We start from the raw sequence: 16,803 nt of genomic DNA on the forward strand, positions 1-16,803 counted from the left end.
TTACATCTAAGACCTCACAACACAGCTCCCGGATGGGCTCGAACCACCAACCTTTCGGATAACAGCCGACGGCGTTAACCATTGCGCAACGGAAGCCCAAAGATTAAATGTTCGTCAGGTATTGTGGAAAAACTTTGACTTTTTACGTCACATCTGAGACCTCACAACACCGCTCACGGATGGGCTCGAACCACCAACCTTTCGGTTAACAGCCGAACGCGCTAACCATTGCGCCACGGAAGCTCAGAAATTAAATGTTCGTCAGGTATTGTGGAAAAACTTTGACTTTTTACGTCACATCTGAGACCTCACAACACCGCTCACGGATGGGCTCGAACCACCAACCTTTCGGTTAACAGCCGAACGCGCTAACCATTGCGCCACGGAAGCTCAGAAATGAAATGGTCGTCAGGTATTGTGGAAAAACTTTGACTTTTTACGTCACATCTGAGACCTCACAACACCGCTCCCGGATGGGCTCGAACCACCACCCTTTCGGTTAACAGCCGAACGCGCTAACCATTGCGCCACGGAAGCTCAGAAATTAAATGGTCGTCAGGTATGTGGAAAAACTTTGACTTTTTACGTCACATCTGAGACCTCACAACACCACTTCCGGATGGTCTCGAACCACCAACCTTTTGAATAACAGCTGAACGCTCTAACCATTGCGCCACGGAAGCCCAAAAATTAAATGTTCGTCAGTTATTTTTAAAAAACTCTGAATTTTACGTTACATCTAAGACCTCACAACACCGCTCCCGGATGGGCTCGAACCACCAACCTTTCGGTTAACAGCCGACGGCGTTAACCATTGCGCAACGGAAGCCCAAAGATTAAATGTTCGTCAGGTATTGTGGAAAAACTTTGGATTTTTACGATACCTGTGAGATTTCACAACTCCGCTCCCGGGTGGGCTCGAACCACCAACCTATTAGTTAACAGCCGAACGCGCTAACCATTGAGCCACGGAAGCCAAAAATTAAATGTTCGTCAGGTATTGTGGAAAAGCTTTGACTTTTTACGTCACATCTGAGATTTCACAACACCGCTCCCGGGTGGGCTCGAACCACCAACCTTTCGGTTAACAGCCGAACGCGCTAACCAATGCGCCTCGGAAGCCCAAAAATTAAATGTTCGTCAGGTATTGTGGAAAAACTTTGACTTTTTACGTCACATCTGAGATCTCACAACACCGCTCCCGGGTGGGCTCGAACCACCAACCTTTCGGTTAACAGCCGAAAGCGCTAACCATTGCGCCACGGAAGCTCGAAAATTAAACGGTCGTCAGGTATTCTGGAAAAACTTTGGCTTTTTACGTAACATTTGAGACTTCACAACACGGCAGCTGGGTGGGCTCGAACCACCAACCTTTTGGTTAACATCCGAACGCGCTAACCTTCGAGCCAAGGAAGCTCAGAAATGAAATGGTCGTCAGGTATTGTGGAAAAACTCTGACTTTTTACGTCACATCCGAGACTTCAAAACACCGCTCCCGGATGGGCTCGAACCACAAACCTTTTGAATAACAGCTGAACGCGCTAACCATTAAGCCACGGAAGCCCAAAAATTAAATGTTCGTCAGATACTTTTAAAAAACTCTGAATTTTACGTTACATCTAAGACCTCACAACACAGCTCCCGGATGGGCTCGAAACACCAACCTTTCGGATAACAGCCGACGGCGTTAACCATTGCGCAACGGAAGCCCAAAGATTAAATGTTCGTCAGGTATTGTGGAAAAACTTTGGATTTTTACGATACCTGTGAGATTTCACAACTCCGCTCCCGGGTGGGCTCGAACCACCAACCTATTAGTTAACAGCCGAACGCGCTAACCATTGAGCCACGGAAGCCAAAAATTAAATGTTCGTCAGGTATTGTGGAAAAGCTTTGACTTTTTACGTCACATCTGAGATTTCACAACACCGCTCCCGGGTGGGCTCGAACCACCAACCTTTCGGTTAACAGCCGAACGCGCTAACCAATGCGCCTCGGAAGCCCAAAAATTAAATGTTCGTCAGGTATTGTGGAAAAACTTTGACTTTTTACGTCACATCTGAGATCTCACAACACCGCTCCCGGGTGGGCTCGAACCACCAACCTTTCGGTTAACAGCCGAAAGCGCTAACCATTGCGCCACGGAAGCTCGAAAATTAAACGGTCGTCAGGTATTCTGGAAAAACTTTGGCTTTTTACGTAACATTTGAGACTTCACAACACGGCAGCTGGGTGGGCTCGAACCACCAACCTTTTGGTTAACATCCGAACGCGCTAACCTTCGAGCCAAGGAAGCTCAGAAATGAAATGGTCGTCAGGTATTGTGGAAAAACTCTGACTTTTTACGTCACATCCGAGACTTCAAAACACCGCTCCCGGATGGGCTCGAACCACAAACCTTTTGAATAACAGCTGAACGCGCTAACCATTAAGCCACGGAAGCCCAAAAATTAAATGTTCGTCAGATACTTTTAAAAAACTCTGAATTTTACGTTACATCTAAGACCTCACAACACAGCTCCCGGATGGGCTCGAAACACCAACCTTTCGGATAACAGCCGACGGCGTTAACCATTGCGCAACGGAAGCCCAAAGATTAAATGTTCGTCAGGTATTGTGGAAAAACTTTGGATTTTTACGATACCTGTGAGATTTCACAACTCCGCTCCCGGGTGGGCTCGAACCACCAACCTATTAGTTAACAGCCGAACGCGCTAACCATTGAGCCACGGAAGCCAAAAATTAAATGTTCGTCAGGTATTGTGGAAAAGCTTTGACTTTTTACGTCACATCTGAGATTTCACAACACCGCTCCCGGGTGGGCTCGAACCACCAACCTTTCGGTTAACAGCCGAACGCGCTAACCAATGCGCCTCGGAAGCCCAAAAATTAAATGTTCGTCAGGTATTGTGGAAAAACTTTGACTTTTTACGTCACATCTGAGATCTCACAACACCGCTCCCGGGTGGGCTCGAACCACCAACCTTTCGGTTAACAGCCGAAAGCGCTAACCATTGCGCCACGGAAGCTCGAAAATTAAACGGTCGTCAGGTATTCTGGAAAAACTTTGGCTTTTTACGTAACATTTGAGACTTCACAACACGGCAGCTGGGTGGGCTCGAACCACCAACCTTTTGGTTAACATCCGAACGCGCTAACCTTCGAGCCAAGGAAGCTCAGAAATGAAATGGTCGTCAGGTATTGTGGAAAAACTCTGACTTTTTACGTCACATCCGAGACTTCAAAACACCGCTCCCGGATGGGCTCGAACCACAAACCTTTTGAATAACAGCTGAACGCGCTAACCATTGCGCCACGGAAGCCCAAAAATTAAATGTTCGTCAGATACTTTTAAAAAACTCTGAATTTTACGTTACATCTAAGACCTCACAACACAGCTCCCGGATGGGCTCGAAACACCAACCTTTCGGATAACAGCCGACGGCGTTAACCATTGCGCAACGGAAGCCCAAAGATTAAATGTTCGTCAGGTATTGTGGAAAAGTTTTGACTTTTTACGTCACATCTGAGATTTCACAACACCGCTCCCGGGTGGGCTCGAACCACCAACCTTTCGGTTAACAGCCAAACGCGCTAACCAATGCGCCACGGAAGCCCAAAAATTAAATGTTCGTCAGGTATTGTGGAAAAAATTTGACTTTTTACGTCACATCTGAGACCTCAAAACACCGCTCCCGGATGGTCTCGAACCACCAACCTTTCAGTTAACAGCCGAACGCGCTAACCATTGCGCCACGGAAGCCCAAAGATTAAATGTTCGTCAGGTATTGTGGAAAAACTTTGGCATTTGACATTACGTTTGAGATCTCACAACACCGCTCCCGGGTGGGCTCGAACCACCAACCTTTCGGTTAACAGCCGAAAGCGCTAACCATTGCGCCACGGAAGCTCGAAAATTAAACGGTCGTCAGGTATTCTGGAAAAATTTTGGCTTTTTACGTAACATTTGAGACTTCACAACACGGCAGCTGGGTGGGCTCGAACCACCAACCTTTTGGTTAACATCCGAACGCGCTAACCTTCGAGCCAAGGAAGCTCAGAAATGAAATGGTCGTCAGGTATTGTGGAAAAACTCTGACTTTTTACGTCACATCCGAGACTTCAAAACACCGCTCCCGGATGGGCTCGAACCACAAACCTTTTGAATAACAGCTGAACGCGCTAACCATTGCGCCACGGAAGCCCAAAAATTAAATGTTCGTCAGATATTTTTAAAAAACTCTGAATTTTACGTTACATCTAAGACCTCACAACACCGCTCCCGGATGGGCTCGAACCACCAACCTTTCGGTTAACAGCCGACGGCGTTAACCATTGCGCAACGGAAGCCCAAAGATTAAATGTTCGTCAGGTATTGTGGAAAAACTTTGGATTTTTACGATACCTGTGAGATTTCACAACTCCGCTCCCGGGTGGGCTCGAACCACCAACCTATTAGTTAACAGCCGAACGCGCTAACCATTGAGCCACGGAAGCCAAAAATTAAATGTTCGTCAGGTATTGTGGAAAAGCTTTGACTTTTTACGTCACATCTGAGATTTCACAACACCGCTCCCGGGTGGGCTCGAACCACCAACCTTTCGGTTAACAGCCGAACGCGCTAACCAATGCGCCTCGGAAGCCCAAAAATTAAATGTTCGTCAGGTATTGTGGAAAAACTTTGACTTTTTACGTCACATCTGAGATCTCACAACACCGCTCCCGGGTGGGCTCGAACCACCAACCTTTCGGTTAACAGCCGAAAGCGCTAACCATTGCGCCACGGAAGCTCGAAAATTAAACGGTCGTCAGGTATTCTGGAAAAACTTTGGCTTTTTACGTAACATTTGAGACTTCACAACACGGCAGCTGGGTGGGCTCGAACCACCAACCTTTTGGTTAACATCCGAACGCGCTAACCTTCGAGCCAAGGAAGCTCAGAAATGAAATGGTCGTCAGGTATTGTGGAAAAACTCTGACTTTTTACGTCACATCCGAGACTTCAAAACACCGCTCCCGGATGGGCTCGAACCACAAACCTTTTGAATAACAGCTGAACGCGCTAACCATTGCGCCACGGAAGCCCAAAAATTAAATGTTCGTCAGATACTTTTAAAAAACTCTGAATTTTACGTTACATCTAAGACCTCACAACACAGCTCCCGGATGGGCTCGAAACACCAACCTTTCGGATAACAGCCGACGGCGTTAACCATTGCGCAACGGAAGCCCAAAGATTAAATGTTCGTCAGGTATTGTGGAAAAGCTTTGACTTTTTACGTCACATCTGAGATTTCACAACACCGCTCCCGGGTGGGCTCGAACCACCAACCTTTCGGTTAACAGCCAAACGCGCTAACCAATGCGCCACGGAAGCCCAAAAATTAAATGTTCGTCAGGTATTGTGGAAAAAATTTGACTTTTTACGTCACATCTGAGACCTCAAAACACCGCTCCCGGATGGTCTCGAACCACCAACCTTTCAGTTAACAGCCGAACGCGCTAACCATTGCGCCACGGAAGCCCAAAGATTAAATGTTCGTCAGGTATTGTGGAAAAACTTTGGCATTTGACATTACGTTTGAGATCTCACAACACCGCTCCCGGGTGGGCTCGAACCACCAACCTTTCGGTTAACAGCCGAAAGCGCTAACCATTGCGCCACGGAAGCTCGAAAATTAAACGGTCGTCAGGTATTCTGGAAAAATTTTGGCTTTTTACGTAACATTTGAGACTTCACAACACGGCAGCTGGGTGGGCTCGAACCACCAACCTTTTGGTTAACATCCGAACGCGCTAACCTTCGAGCCAAGGAAGCTCAGAAATGAAATGGTCGTCAGGTATTGTGGAAAAACTCTGACTTTTTACGTCACATCCGAGACTTCAAAACACCGCTCCCGGATGGGCTCGAACCACAAACCTTTTGAATAACAGCTGAACGCGCTAACCATTGCGCCACGGAAGCCCAAAAATTAAATGTTCGTCAGATATTTTTAAAAAACTCTGAATTTTACGTTACATCTAAGACCTCACAACACAGCTCCCGGATGGGCTCGAACCACCAACCTTTCGGATAACAGCCGACGGCGTTAACCATTGCGCAACGGAAGCCCAAAGATTAAATGTTCGTCAGGTATTGTGGAAAAACTTTGGATTTTTAGGTTACATGTGAGATTTCACAACACCGCTCCCGGGTGGGCTCGAACCACCAACCTTTCGGTTAACAGCCGAACGCGCTAACCGTTGCTTCACGGAAGCCCAAAAATTAAATGTTCGTCAGGTATTGTGGAAAAACTTTGACTTTTTACGTCACATCTGAGACCTCACAACACCGCTCACGGATGGGCTCGAACCACCAACCTTTCGGTTAACAGCCGAACGCGCTAACCATTGCGCCACGGAAGCTCAGAAATGAAATGGTCGTCAGGTATTGTGGAAAAACTTTGGCATTTGACATTACGTTTGAGATCTCACAACACCGCTCCCGGGTGGGCTCGAACCACCAACCTTTCGGTTAACAGCCGAAAGCGCTAACCATTGCGCCACGGAAGCTCGAAAATTAAACGGTCGTCAGGTATTCTGGAAAAATTTTGGCTTTTTACGTAACATTTGAGACTTCACAACACGGCATCTGGGTGGGCTCGAACCACCAACCTTTTGGTTAACATCCGAACGCGCTAACCTTCGAGCCAAGGAAGCTCAGAAATGAAATGGTCGTCAGGTATTGTGGAAAAACTCTGACTTTTTACGTCACATCCGAGACTTCAAAACACCGCTCCCGGATGGGCTCGAACCACAAACCTTTTGAATAACAGCTGAACGCGCTAACCATTGCGCCACGGAAGCCCAAAAATTAAATGTTCGTCAGATATTTTTAAAAAACTCTGAATTTTACGTTACATCTAAGACCTCACAACACAGCTCCCGGATGGGCTCGAACCACCAACCTTTCGGATAACAGCCGACGGCGTTAACCATTGCGCAACGGAAGCCCAAAGATTAAATGTTCGTCAGGTATTGTGGAAAAACTTTGACTTTTTACGTCACATCTGAGACCTCACAACACCGCTCACGGATGGGCTCGAACCACCAACCTTTCGGTTAACAGCCGAACGCGCTAACCATTGCGCCACGGAAGCTCAGAAATTAAATGTTCGTCAGGTATTGTGGAAAAACTTTGACTTTTTACGTCACATCTGAGACCTCACAACACCGCTCACGGATGGGCTCGAACCACCAACCTTTCGGTTAACAGCCGAACGCGCTAACCATTGCGCCACGGAAGCTCAGAAATGAAATGGTCGTCAGGTATTGTGGAAAAACTTTGACTTTTTACGTCACATCTGAGACCTCACAACACCGCTCCCGGATGGGCTCGAACCACCACCCTTTCGGTTAACAGCCGAACGCGCTAACCATTGCGCCACGGAAGCTCAGAAATTAAATGGTCGTCAGGTATGTGGAAAAACTTTGACTTTTTACGTCACATCTGAGACCTCACAACACCACTTCCGGATGGTCTCGAACCACCAACCTTTTGAATAACAGCTGAACGCTCTAACCATTGCGCCACGGAAGCCCAAAAATTAAATGTTCGTCAGTTATTTTTAAAAAACTCTGAATTTTACGTTACATCTAAGACCTCACAACACCGCTCCCGGATGGGCTCGAACCACCAACCTTTCGGTTAACAGCCGACGGCGTTAACCATTGCGCAACGGAAGCCCAAAGATTAAATGTTCGTCAGGTATTGTGGAAAAACTTTGGATTTTTACGATACCTGTGAGATTTCACAACTCCGCTCCCGGGTGGGCTCGAACCACCAACCTATTAGTTAACAGCCGAACGCGCTAACCATTGCGCCACGGAAGCTCAGAAATTAAATGGTCGTCAGGTATGTGGAAAAACTTTGACTTTTTACGTCACATCTGAGACCTCACAACACCACTTCCGGATGGTCTCGAACCACCAACCTTTTGAATAACAGCTGAACGCTCTAACCATTGCGCCACGGAAGCCCAAAAATTAAATGTTCGTCAGTTATTTTTAAAAAACTCTGAATTTTACGTTACATCTAAGACCTCACAACACCGCTCCCGGATGGGCTCGAACCACCAACCTTTCGGTTAACAGCCGACGGCGTTAACCATTGCGCAACGGAAGCCCAAAGATTAAATGTTCGTCAGGTATTGTGGAAAAACTTTGGATTTTTACGATACCTGTGAGATTTCACAACTCCGCTCCCGGGTGGGCTCGAACCACCAACCTATTAGTTAACAGCCGAACGCGCTAACCATTGAGCCACGGAAGCCAAAAATTAAATGTTCGTCAGGTATTGTGGAAAAGCTTTGACTTTTTACGTCACATCTGAGATTTCACAACACCGCTCCCGGGTGGGCTCGAACCACCAACCTTTCGGTTAACAGCCGAACGCGCTAACCAATGCGCCTCGGAAGCCCAAAAATTAAATGTTCGTCAGGTATTGTGGAAAAACTTTGACTTTTTACGTCACATCTGAGATCTCACAACACCGCTCCCGGGTGGGCTCGAACCACCAACCTTTCGGTTAACAGCCGAAAGCGCTAACCATTGCGCCACGGAAGCTCGAAAATTAAACGGTCGTCAGGTATTCTGGAAAAACTTTGGCTTTTTACGTAACATTTGAGACTTCACAACACGGCAGCTGGGTGGGCTCGAACCACCAACCTTTTGGTTAACATCCGAACGCGCTAACCTTCGAGCCAAGGAAGCTCAGAAATGAAATGGTCGTCAGGTATTGTGGAAAAACTCTGACTTTTTACGTCACATCCGAGACTTCAAAACACCGCTCCCGGATGGGCTCGAATCACAAACCTTTTGAATAACAGCTGAACGCGCTAACCATTGCGCCACGGAAGCCCAAAAATTAAATGTTCGTCAGATACTTTTAAAAAACTCTGAATTTTACGTTACATCTAAGACCTCACAACACAGCTCCCGGATGGGCTCGAAACACCAACCTTTCGGATAACAGCCGACGGCGTTAACCATTGCGCAACGGAAGCCCAAAGATTAAATGTTCGTCAGGTATTGTGGAAAAGCTTTGACTTTTTACGTCACATCTGAGATTTCACAACACCGCTCCCGGGTGGGCTCGAACCACCAACCTTTCGGTTAACAGCCAAACGCGCTAACCAATGCGCCACGGAAGCCCAAAAATTAAATGTTCGTCAGGTATTGTGGAAAAACTTTGACTTTTTACGTCACATCTGAGACCTCACAACACCGCTCACGGATGGGCTCGAACCACCAACCTTTCGGTTATCAGCCGAACGCGCTAACCATTGCGCCACGGAAGCCCAAAAACTAAATGGTCGTCGGGTATTGTGGAAACACTTTGGCTTTTTACGTTACATGTGAGAGCTCACAACACCGCTCCCGGGTGGGCTCGAACCATCAACCTTTCGGTTAACTGCCGAACGCGCTAACCGTTGCGCCACAGAAGCCCAAAGATTAAATGTTCGTCAGGTATTTTTAAAAAACTCTGAATTTTACGCTACATCTAAGACCTCACAACACCGCTCCCGGATGGGCTCGAACCACCAACCTTTCGGTTAACAGCCGACGGCGTTAACCATTGCGCAACGGAAGCCCAAAGATTAAATGTTCGTCAGGTATTGTGGAAAAACTTTGAAATTTTACGTCACATCTGAGACCTCACAACACCGCTCCCGGATGGGCTCGAACCACCACCCTTTCGGTTAACAGCCGAACGCGCTAACCATTGCGCCACGGAAGCTCAGAAGTTTAATGGTCGTCAGGTATGTGGAAAAACTTTGACTTTTTACGTCACATCTGAGACCTCACAACACCACTTCCGGATGGTCTCGAACCACCAACCTTTTGAATAACAGCTGAACGCTCTAACCATTGCGCCACGGAAGCCCAAAAATTAAATGTTCGTCAGTTATTTTTAAAAAACTCTGAATTTTACGTTACATCTAAGACCTCACAACACCGCTCCCGGATGGGCTCGAACCACCAACCTTTCGGTTAACAGCCGACGGCGTTAACCATTGCGCAACGGAAGCCCAAAAACTAAATGGTCGTCGGGTATTGTGGAAACACTTTGGCTTTTTACGTTACATGTGAGAGCTCACAACACCGCTCCCGGGTGGGCTCGAACCATCAACCTTTCGGTTAACTGCCGAACGCGCTAACCGTTGCGCCACAGAAGCCCAAAGATTAAATGTTCGTCAGGTATTTTTAAAAAACTCTGAATTTTACGCTACATCTAAGACCTCACAACACCGCTCCCGGATGGGCTCGAACCACCAACCTTTCGGTTAACAGCCGACGGCGTTAACCATTGCGCAACGGAAGCCCAAAGATTAAATGTTCGTCAGGTATTGTGGAAAAACTTTGAAATTTTACGTCACATCTGAGACCTCACAACACCGCTCCCGGATGGGCTCGAACCACCAACCTTTCGGTTAACAGCGAAACGCGCTAACCATTGCGCCACGGAAGCTCAAAAATTAAATGGTCGTCAGGTATTGTGGAAAAACTTTGACTTTTTACGTCACATCTGAGACCTCAAAACACCGCTCCCGGATGGTCTCGAACCACCAACCTTTCAGTTAACAGCCGAACGCGCTAACCATTGCGCCACGGAAGCCCAAAGATTAAATGTTCGTCAGGTATTGTGGAAAAACTTTGGCATTTGACATTACGTTTGAGATCTCACAACACCGCTCCCGGGTGGGCTCGAACCACCAACCTTTCGGTTAACAGCCGAACGCGCTAACCATTGCGCCACGGAAGCTCAGAAATGAAATGGTCGTCAGATATTGTGGAAAAACTTTGGCATTTGACATTACGTTTGAGATCTCACAACACCGCTCCCGGGTGGGCTCGAACCACCAACCTTTCGGTTAACAGCCGAAAGCGCTAACCATTGCGCCACGGAAGCTCGAAAATTAAACGGTCGTCAGGTATTCTGGAAAAATTTTGGCTTTTTACGTAACATTTGAGACTTCACAACACGGCAGCTGGGTGGGCTCGAACCACCAACCTTTTGGTTAACATCCGAACGCGCTAACCTTCGAGCCAAGGAAGCTCAGAAATGAAATGGTCGTCAGGTATTGTGGAAAAACTCTGACTTTTTACGTCACATCCGAGACTTCAAAACACCGCTCCCGGATGGGCTCGAACCACAAACCTTTTGAATAACAGCTGAACGCGCTAACCATTGCGCCACGGAAGCCCAAAAATTAAATGTTCGTCAGATATTTTTAAAAAACTCTGAATTTTACGTTACATCTAAGACCTCACAACACAGCTCCCGGATGGGCTCGAACCACCAACCTTTCGGATAACAGCCGACGGCGTTAACCATTGCGCAACGGAAGCCCAAAGATTAAATGTTCGTCAGGTATTGTGGAAAAACTTTGGATTTTTAGGTTACATGTGAGATTTCACAACACCGCTCCCGGGTGGGCTCGAACCACCAACCTTTCGGTTAACAGCCGAACGCGCTAACCGTTGCTTCACGGAGGCCCAAAAATTAAATGTTCGTCAGGTATTGTGGAAAAACTTTGACTTTTTACGTCACATCTGAGACCTCACAACACCGCTCACGGATGGGCTCGAACCACCAACCTTTCGGTTAACAGCCGAACGCGCTAACCATTGCGCCACGGAAGCTCAGAAATGAAATGGTCGTCAGGTATTGTGGAAAAACTTTGGCATTTGACATTACGTTTGAGATCTCACAACACCGCTCCCGGGTGGGCTCGAACCACCAACCTTTCGAATAACAGCCGAAAGCGCTAACCATTGCGCCACGGAAGCTCGAAAATTAAACGGTCGTCAGGTATTCTGGAAAAATTTTGGCTTTTTACGTAACATTTGAGACTTCACAACACGGCAGCTGGGTGGGCTCGAACCACCAACCTTTTGGTTAACATCCGAACGCGCTAACCTTCGAGCCAAGGAAGCTCAGAAATGAAATGGTCGTCAGGTATTGTGGAAAAACTATGACTTTTTACGTCACATCCGAGACTTCAAAACACCGCTCCAGGATGGGCTCGAACCACAAACCTTTTGAATAACAGCTGAACGCGCTAACCATTGCGCCACGGAAGCCCAAAAATTAAATGTTCGTCAGATATTTTTAAAAAACTCTGAATTTTACGTTACATCTAAGACCTCACAACACAGCTCCCGGATGGGCTCGAACCACCAACCTTTCGGATAACAGCCGACGGCGTTAACCATTGCGCAACGGAAGCCCAAAGATTAAATGTTCGTCAGGTATTGTGGAAAAACTTTGACTTTTTGCGTCACATCTGAGACTTCACAACACCGCTCCCGGATGGGCTCGAACCACAAACCTTTTGAATAACAGCTGAACGCTCTAACCATTGCGCCACGGAAGACCAAAAATTAAATGTTCGTCAGTTATTTTTAAAAAACTCTGAATTTTACGTTACATCTAAGACCTCACAACACCGCTCCAGGATGGGCTCGAACCACAAACCTTTCGGTTAACAGCCGAACGCGCTAACCATTGCGCCACGGAAGCCCAAAGATTAAATGTTCGTCAGGTATTGTGGAAAAACTTTGACTTTTTACGTCACATCTGAGACTTCACAACACCGCTCCCGGATGGGCTCGAACCACAAACCTTTTGAATAACATCTGAACGCTCTAACCATTGCGCCACGGAAGACCAAAAATTAAATGTTCGTCAGTTATTTTTAAAAAACTCTTTATTTTACGTTACATCTAAGACCTCACAACACAGCTCCCGGATGGGCTCGAACCACCAACCTTTCGGTTAACAGCCGACGGCGTTAACCATTGCGCAACGGAAGCCCAAAGATTAAATGTTCGTCAGGTATTGTGGAAAAACTTTGGATTTTTAGGTTACATGTGAGATTTCACAACACCGCTCCCGGGTGGGCTCGAACCACCAACCTTTCGGTTAACAGCCGAACGCGCTAACCGTTGCTTCACGGAAGCCCAAAAATTAAATGTTCGTCAGGTATTGTGGAAAAACTTTGACTTTTTACGTCACATCTGAGACCTCACAACACCGCTCACGGATGGGCTCGAACCACCAACCTTTCGGTTAACAGCCGAACGCGCTAACCATTGCGCCACGGAAGCTCAGAAATGAAATGGTCGTCAGGTATTGTGGAAAAACTTTGACTTTTTACGTCACATCTGAGACCTCACAACACCGCTCCCGGATGGGCTCGAACCACCAACCTTTCGGTTAACAGCCGAACGCGCTAACCATTGCGCCACGGAAGCTCAGAAATTAAATGGTCGTCAGGTATGTGGAAAAACTTTGACTTTTTACGTCACATCCGAGACTTCAAAACACCGCTCCCGGATGGGCTCGAACCACAAACCTTTTGAATAACAGCTGAACGCGCTAACCTTTGCGCCACGGAAGACCAAAAATTAAATGTTCGTCAGTTATTTTTAAAAAACTCTGAATTTTACGTTACATCTAAGACCTCACAACACAGCTCCCGGATGGGCTCGAACCACCAACCTTTCGGTTAACAGCCTACGGCGTTAACCATTGCGCAACGGAAGCCCAAAGATTAAATGTTCGTCAGGTATTGTGGAAAAACTTTGGATTTTTAGGTTACATGTGAGATTTCACAACACCGCTCCCGGGTGGGCTCGAACCACCAACCTTTCGGTTAACAGCCGAACGCGCTAACCGTTGCTTCACGGAAGCCCAAAAATTAAATGTTCGTCAGGTATTGTGGAAAAACTTTGACTTTTTACGTCACATCTGAGACCTCACAACACCGCTCACGGATGGGCTCGAACCACCAACCTTTCGGTTAACAGCCGAACGCGCTAACCATTGCGCCACGGAAGCTCAGAAATGAAATGGTCGTCAGGTATTGTGGAAAAACTTTGGCATTTGACATTACGTTTGAGATCTCACAACACCGCTCCCGGGTGGGCTCGAACCACCAACCTTTCGGTTAACAGCCGAAAGCGCTAACCATTGCGCCACGGAAGCTCGAAAATTAAACGGTCGTCAGGTATTCTGGAAAAATTTTGGGTTTTTACGTAACATTTGAGACTTCACAACACGGCAGCTGGGTGGGCTCGAACCACCAACCTTTTGGTTAACATCCGAACGCGCTAACCTTCGAGCCAAGGAAGCTCAGAAATGAAATGGTCGTCAGGTATTGTGGAAAAACTCTGACTTTTTACGTCACATCCGAGACTTCAAAACACCGCTCCCGGATGGGCTCGAACCACAAACCTTTTGAATAACAGCTGAACGCGCTAACCATTGCGCCACGGAAGCCCAAAAATTAAATGTTCGTCAGATATTTTTAAAAAACTCTGAATTTTACGTTACATCTAAGACCTCACAACACAGCTCCCGGATGGGCTCGAACCACCAACCTTTCGGATAACAGCCGACGGCGTTAACCATTGCGCAACGGAAGCCCAAAGATTAAATGTTCGTCAGGTATTGTGGAAAAACTTTGGATTTTTAGGTTACATGTGAGATTTCACAACACCGCTCCCGGGTGGGCTCGAACCACCAACCTTTTGGTTAACATCCGAACGCGCTAGACTTCGAGCCAAGGAAGCTCAGAAATTAAATGGTCGTCAGGTATTGTGGAAAAACTTTGACTTTTTACGTCACATCTGAGACCTCACAACACCGCTCACGGATGGGCTCGAACCACCAACCTTTCGGTTAACAGCCGACCGCGCTAACCATTGCGCCACGGAAGCCCAAAAATTAAATGGTCGTCGGGTATTGTGGAAACACTTTGACTTTTTACGTCACATCTGAGACCTCACAACACCGCTCACGGATGGGCTCGAACCACCAACCTTTCGGTTAACAGCCGAACGCGCTAACCATTGCGCCACGGAAGCCCTAAGATTAAATGTTCGTCAGGTATTTTTAAAAAACTCTGAATTTTACGTTACATCTAAGACCTCACAACACCGCTCCCGGATGGGCACGAACCACCAACCTTTCGGTTAACAGCCGACAGCGTTAACCATTGCGCAACGGAAGCCCAACGATTAAATGTTCGTCAGGTATTGTGGAAAAACTTTGGATTTTTACGTTACATGTGAGATTTCACAACACCGCTCCCGGGTGGGCTCGAACCACCAACCTTTCGGTTAACAGCCGAACGCGCTAACCGTTGCTTCACGGAAGCCCAAAAATTAAATGTTCGTCAGGTATTGTGGAAAAACTTTGACTTTTTACGTCACATCTGAGACCTCACAACACCGCTCACGGATGGGCTCGAACCACCAACCTTTCGGTTAACAGCCGAACGCGCTAACCATTGCGCCACGGAAGCTCAGAAATGAAATGGTCGTCAGGTATTGTGGAAAAACTTTGACTTTTTACGTCACATCTGAGACCTCACAACACCGCTCCCGGATGGGCTCGAACCACCAACCTTTCGGTTAACAGCCGAACGCGCTAACCATTGCGCCACGGAAGCTCAGAAATTAAATGGTCGTCAGGTATGTGGAAAAACTTTGACTTTTTACGTCACATCCGAGACTTCAAAACACCGCTCCCGGATGGGCTCGAACCACAAACCTTTTGAATAACAGCTGAACGCGCTAACCTTTGCGCCACGGAAGACCAAAAATTAAATGTTCGTCAGTTATTTTTAAAAAACTCTGAATTTTACGTTACATCTAAGACCTCACAACACAGCTCCCGGATGGGCTCGAACCACCAACCTTTCGGTTAACAGCCTACGGCGTTAACCATTGCGCAACGGAAGCCCAAAGATTAAATGTTCGTCAGGTATTGTGGAAAAACTTTGGATTTTTAGGTTACATGTGAGATTTCACAACACCGCTCCCGGGTGGGCTCGAACCACCAACCTTTCGGTTAACAGCCGAACGCGCTAACCGTTGCTTCACGGAAGCCCAAAAATTAAATGTTCGTCAGGTATTGTGGAAAAACTTTGACTTTTTACGTCACATCTGAGACCTCACAACACCGCTCACGGATGGGCTCGAACCACCAACCTTTCGGTTAACAGCCGAACGCGCTAACCATTGCGCCACGGAAGCTCAGAAATGAAATGGTCGTCAGGTATTGTGGAAAAACTTTGGCATTTGACATTACGTTTGAGATCTCACAACACCGCTCCCGGGTGGGCTCGAACCACCAACCTTTCGGTTAACAGCCGAAAGCGCTAACCATTGCGCCACGGAAGCTCGAAAATTAAACGGTCGTCAGGTATTCTGGAAAAATTTTGGGTTTTTACGTAACATTTGAGACTTCACAACACGGCAGCTGGGTGGGCTCGAACCACCAACCTTTTGGTTAACATCCGAACGCGCTAACCTTCGAGCCAAGGAAGCTCAGAAATGAAATGGTCGTCAGGTATTGTGGAAAAACTCTGACTTTTTACGTCACATCCGAGACTTCAAAACACCGCTCCCGGATGGGCTCGAACCACAAACCTTTTGAATAACAGCTGAACGCGCTAACCATTGCGCCACGGAAGCCCAAAAATTAAATGTTCGTCAGATATTTTTAAAAAACTCTGAATTTTACGTTACATCTAAGACCTCACAACACAGCTCCCGGATGGGCTCGAACCACCAACCTTTCGGATAACAGCCGACGGCGTTAACCATTGCGCAACGGAAGCCCAAAGATTAAATGTTCGTCAGGTATTGTGGAAAAACTTTGGATTTTTAGGTTACATGTGAGATTTCACAACACCGCTCCCGGGTGGGCTCGAACCACCAACCTTTTGGTTAACATCCGAACGCGCTAGA

The 16,803-nt window shown here is 47.1% G+C and overlaps 2 non-coding genes across 2 annotated transcripts; both read right to left on the reverse strand.

The window, feature by feature from the left end:
• Positions 1–9,265: 9,265 nt before the first annotated feature.
• On the reverse strand, positions 9,266–9,338 carry TRNAI-GAU (transfer RNA isoleucine (anticodon GAU)). Its single transcript has one exon. It is a non-coding gene; the product is annotated as a tRNA-Ile (tRNA).
• Positions 9,339–10,731: 1,393 nt separating this feature from the next.
• Positions 10,732–10,804, reverse strand: TRNAN-GUU (transfer RNA asparagine (anticodon GUU)). Its single transcript has one exon. It is a non-coding gene; the product is annotated as a tRNA-Asn (tRNA).
• Between the last annotated feature and the right edge of the window lie 5,999 nt (positions 10,805–16,803).

This window comes from Phalangium opilio, unplaced genomic scaffold, assembly GCF_054372755.1.
Source record: "Phalangium opilio isolate 3A_F unplaced genomic scaffold, DU_Popi_V2 ptg000031l_1, whole genome shotgun sequence".
NCBI lineage: Eukaryota > Metazoa > Arthropoda > Arachnida > Opiliones > Phalangiidae > Phalangium > Phalangium opilio.